The following is a 6,000-nucleotide window of genomic DNA, read 5'->3' as shown; positions in this document are numbered from 1 at the left end:
GACAAGATGGCAACAGAGAAAGGGAAACTAGTCTGATACAACAAAATGCAGTATCTCTCCTCTTATTGGCTGGAAATGAGGTTAGATTCTATAGATCCGATTCAAAGTAGAGAAAGGGAGAGGAGCACTTTAATGATAAAAAGGTAAATTATGAGTGGTTTAAACATGACCACCAATATTCCTACTGTTAGAATAAAGCTGATGTACTGATTAGGGGTAAAACAACAACAACAACAAAATGTTCACGCAATTTTTTTTCCAATATATGATACAAAAAGCTGAAAGCTGTAAAAATAGTTGGTATCACTTCAGAAAGAGTACCCTCATGAAAACAGAGTACATTTCCCAAACCTCAACATGAAAAGGGCCCTCAGAGAAAAAGTGGAGAGAATTCTGTTAGCAAATGGCTCACTGATCATTTCAAATCTTTGAGGGGAGTCTTGACCCTGTTTTCATTCTATCCTCTCTCCCATGCCCATGCTGCATTTATGTTTTATGACATCCATACAATCTAATTTTATTTATTTTCCTTTCTGAGGTCCAGAGCTTTCCACTGCTAAGCAACAACTTGACATCTCTACTTGGTTGGCTCAAATGGGTCTCAAACCCCATGTCCCAAACTGAATTCACATCTATAATCTATCTACATAACCAGCTCTACATGCAGTATGAGTAAAGTAAAAGTTGCTTTGGCTAGAAAAATGAGAATCATCCTGGAAATATTTTGTCTTCTGCTAACTGATGAGCTATTTTATTTTAGGTGGCCTAGTGGCAGAGACTGAGACAGGGATTTGCATACAAAAGATGTTCTGTGTCTAGGGAAACAGTCCTTTGGAGACTGTCAGTTACTGGCTTGGGGTTTAGATATGAGGAATGAAGAGTGGTATCTAACTTGCAAGCAGCTTCTTGAATTTTTCTGTAGAAGGGATTAGATGTTAGCCTAGCAGCCATTTTAAATACAGAGCAGGGGAGGGGAAGAGAAAGAGAGAGAGAGGGAATCCCAAGCAAGCTCTGAGCTGTCAGCCCACAGCCCAATGTGGGGCTCAATCTCACGAACCATGAGATCCTCACCAGAGCCAAAATCAACTATGGGACGCCCAACTGACTGAGCCACTCAGCCTCCCCTTAATTCAAATTCTTAAGTAATTATTGATTCAACTACTCTTCTCTGTCATTTTACTATCACACTCTTCAAGGCAATAGTTTGCTCTCAAGATCACACATATATCTTCCTGATTATTCCTCACAAATTTACTAATATGCCTCTCACATCTATCCTCCACAGAACAGTGACTTCTTTAAAAAAAAAATGAAATCATACCACTGTCTTAAGACACTTGAGATGAATGAGCAAATCTATAAAATGGCTTACAAAATGCAGTATGATCTGTTCTGTGTCGACCTCTCCTGCTACTTGCCTGACTTTACGTCCCCTACATTATTCTAGCTACAGGAGGATGTTAGGGTGTCCTGAAAGCATAAAGTTGCTTTCTGCTTCATGGCTGTTGTGCCTGCTGTGGTCTTTCTCCTAAACACTTTTCTCCAGATGAAGCTAGTTCTAGATAAAAATTTCATCTTCAGAGGACCCTCCCCTTGCTTCAAAGGCTTGAGCCTCCATTTGTCTGCTATCACAGTACACTTTTTGTAACACTTTTGTCAGAAATATATTTATTGTGTGTGAGCTTACCTATTTAAGTGTTTATCCCCTGTACCCCACAAGACTGTTAAGCTCCTTGAAAGTAAAAACCTTATCTGCTTTATGTTTGCTATTCCATCCCCTGCTCCAAAACCCCTTCACACAAGCTAAATTTTTAATAAATATATGCTGAAGGAAAAATCAATAAAGTCAAATGCACATGGGATAAAAAGATAAAACCAGGAAGATTGTAGCCATTCTTATGTGAGCTCCATGAAAATCCAGTGTTTCCTGCTGAGGCTTGTTTCAAGCGGGTTTTCGGCAATGATGAAATGCCTTAAAAAATCTGTATTCTGTTGGTTAGGAAACTTAACCTGAGGACTTTTTCATGAAGACTAATAAATGTAAGTCTGGTATCAAAGGGCAGAACTAAAACAATTTAGTAACAAGTTTGATGTCCTTTATTCAAGGGAAAACAATCCCTGGATTGGGGGACTACAGTGACTCATAAACAATGGAACACTCTTCCTCAGGGATTTTGGGCAAGAGTGAGTTTTACTGAGCCTTGGAAGAGGCAACGTGGACACTGGGAATGACTCACTAGTAGATGGGGATTTCTGGATAAAGCCAGCAGGTCCTATTTTCTAGAGTAAAGTAAGCTAGTTAAAGCTCAGTTGCAGGACTGTCATTAGGACTGTGATTAATTAATTAGGTTTCCTTGATGGGTGCCTCCTATAAGTGCAGGCTCACTTAGGTTTAGATTTGTGATGTGGGCTGGGCCACTGGGGCAGACTTCATCTGTGTCCCCAATGTACAAATGAATGGCATCACTTGTAATTTTAATAAGCTCTAATATTTTTGAGTGATTACTATTGTGCACATACTTTGATAAGTATTTCATATATGTAAACTTCTTTAATCCTCATGTAAATTAGGAACTATTATTTTCCTAAATTCATGTTTGAAGGAATTGAGACCCAGGAGGTTAAATAACTTACACAAGATCACACAGCTAATAATGGTGAAACCCATAGTATAAGGTTTAAAAGAATGTGGACTTCAGGGGCCCCTGGGTGGCTCAAGTCAGTTAAGCATCCAATCCTTGATTTTGGCTCAGGTCATGATCTCACAGTTTGTGGGTTCAGGCTCCACACTGGGCTCTGTGCCGACAGCACAGAACCTGCTTGGGATTCTCTCTCTCTACTCTGCCCCTCTCCTGCTCTATTTCTTTCCCTCTCAAAAATAAATAGATAAACGTTTTTAAAAAAGAATATGGACTTTATGATCAGAAAGATAACATTTAAATTGTAGTTCTGATAATTTATTAGATGTGTGATCTTAAGGAAGTCATTTAGCCTCTCCAAATCTGTTTCTTTATCAATGAAATGAAGGTAATAATTAAGCATCTGCCTTCCAGGGCAGGATTTTGGGAAGCAATGCCTTTCAGTTAGGAAATACTTAAATAATGGTAACTACCATCATTCCCATTGTGATTACGTGTTTGTTTCCAAGCAGCAAAAAAATTAAACTGGCATGAGCAATAAAGAGAAATGGTTGGCTCATGCAACAGAGAGACATCCCAGCAAGGGTTAGGGCAGGGTAGCCTAGTACTCAGGACTTTTCCAATTCTCTGTCCTTCGGCAGCAGCAGTATTATCTAAAGCCTAGATCTCTTCATTATCTCACCCTGCTGTAGACAATAATGAGGGTACTGGTCTCTTTCTGGTTTAGAGTGAGAATGTTTCTCTTCCAACCACCAAACACATTCAGGGGAAGGAAGTTCTGGGATTTACTCTGTTCAGAATAACTTTGGTCAGAAAGCAAAGCGGAGAAGAGATTGCTGTGAGACAATTGCCGAGAACTGGGCTACCGCTCATTGTGGCAAGACAGGTAGAACACAAGATGGTGTGTGAAAATCAGAGCTCTCCCCAGAAGTCAATGCCACCCAAACCTTGTGACTTTAGCACATGGGAAAGGGTGGTTCTCTCAATGAACTTCTGGATGCTATTGAGAGACAGTGATGTTGGATGGACAACCAATGATTTTCACTAAAAATTACTATTATGGTGTTTTTGTTATTGATGTAAATATCTATGTAGCAGATATTGGATGCCAACATTTCTAATTTGCACAACTGGTTATCAGTAACAAATCATTTGTTTGAGAGAGATGGGGAGATCTCATAGTTCCAAAATGCCAACTCTCAGTCTTGGACCTTCTCTGGCAAACGAATACCAAAATCAGATGGATTTTAAAAATTGTGCGTGAACTCTAGATATTTTACTTTTTTAAACTAATTTTGAAGGTTGTTTGATGAAGATGCCTTATTGATATTAGGATTTGCAAGGGTTATTTTTGCCCTAGCACTAGGTATGTGTTCCTAGCAGGGGCAGTTTATCCCTAAAGCCATGTCAAACACTTATTTTTATCATGTACTACAGAATTGGTATGAATACATTTTTTTTCTTGCCATTGAATTCAGAAATGTTCCAACATTTGGGAAAGTATCTGTTGAATGAACTCTTAAGCTTGCCGTATCATTTAATGAAAACAGAATCATTTTTAGTTCAACTATGATACAGGATCACATCTTGAAATGCTTGGAGTTTATTCTCAAGTGGTTAGAGAAGCCAGATGCTTAGTGAATGTTCTTAATGTCAATTTATTTTACTTAAAGAGGTATATTTGGATCACCTAAGAGAAATGGAAAACTACCATCAGAGTGAGGCTTAGGAGGTTACTCACCTAGAGAGTAAGTTGTGTTTCTACTCATTTACCCATTCCCTCCCACCTCTCAAAAAATGCAGTATAATTGAGAGCCTTCTTCGTAAATTTGAAAAACAATGCTTTTATAAACAAAGAGCCTAAATTCAAATGTCAACTCTACCAATTATACCTGTGTGACTTCGCTTTACCTTGATTACCCATGAAACTCATTTTTTTTTTCATGTGCAATGGGGAGAAATTAATTTAAGAGGAAAAAAAATATCCCTTCTATAACTCAGAATTTCAAATCTTAAATTTTAATTTGAAATAATCAAATTCAGTCCTCTCAGGAGACTGTAGAAATTTAGTTCTATTGAATTTACAAAAAGCTATGTAGCAACAGAAGATTTCTTTGTTCTATATTTATAATCCATGAGGTCAAATGCTCATACTAAACGTCTTTTATACTTCCCAGATTTAATACCTTTTTTTAATGAAATCTCAAAAATTCTAAATGTATTCTTTGCATGACTGTCTTTCTTTAAAAATAAAAAGCATCACTCCTCCCTTGCTAATGTTAAATTCACACATCAAATTTTGGCATAGTTAAAAATATCTATCTAATGAATATAAAATATGAGCGTTTTTCCCCCCAATTTGGTCTTATCTCACATCAAGCCATAGTCACGAATTTATTTTCCCTTTCTTCATCCGGCCAACACTTATTTAGAACCTACTGTGGGCTAGAATCAGGCTATAGGCTGAACTAGTTAAAACACTTCAATTTAGATTTTGTAATGTTTCCTGTGGGGGAGGCCTCTACACTTACTGAACTAACAATTGCCTTTTGGTTATGTAAGACTGATTTAGAAGAGAAAATACTCTCATTTATATACCTAAGCTTTCCAATAAAAGGCAAGCTGTACAATTGATTTCCACTGCACACACACACACATAGACTAAAACATTTTACCAATAAAATCTACCTCCTGTTTCTCTAGGCTTGTAACTTCAGTATGCAGCGGGAATCTGTGCAGGCATGCAAGAGAAAAAAATGTTTTTCTATTCTTTTATCAAAGAATCTGAAGACAGATTGAAATGCATCAATTGCTAGTAACCAGCAGATGGTGCTTTTAGTAATAAATTTATTGGAGGTTACTTGAATATCCTTTCTGTAGTTTTTTTTTTTTTGTTTTAATAAAACTAACCAAAAATTAGGCAAGGTAATGTTTTGCCATGACATGAAGCTTTTTTTATTGTTATTAATGTATGTGCTTACAAATCTCAACACAACATTTCCAATTTACCTGTCAGGTATCAGTCAAATAATGAGAGAGATGAAATATCAAAGAAGCTGAAGTTAATACAGGTATTATAACCCAGTGGTTTATTTAAATGCTATATGCTTTTGTAGCTGGAGTATTTAACAGCCTGCATAAATCCAATTACAAATAAACTCATATATATTATTTTAATTTGTGCTGATTTGGTAACACATTTTTTGTTTGTGTTTATAATATTTTTAAATATTAAAACAGAAAATTTAAATGACTTAGGTAAAATTATCATGAAGATGAGATTCTTGATGTCTAATAACAACAACTTTAGTAGCATTTGTTTTTGGCATGTTTTATTTGGTCTCTTTCTTTGACTCTGGAC

Source organism: Panthera uncia (genome assembly GCF_023721935.1).
Source record: "Panthera uncia isolate 11264 chromosome A3 unlocalized genomic scaffold, Puncia_PCG_1.0 HiC_scaffold_11, whole genome shotgun sequence".
In the NCBI taxonomy this organism is placed as follows: Eukaryota; Metazoa; Chordata; class Mammalia; order Carnivora; family Felidae; genus Panthera; species Panthera uncia.
The sequence above is the reverse complement of the archived record's forward strand: the minus strand, read 5'-3'. Positions refer to the sequence as shown.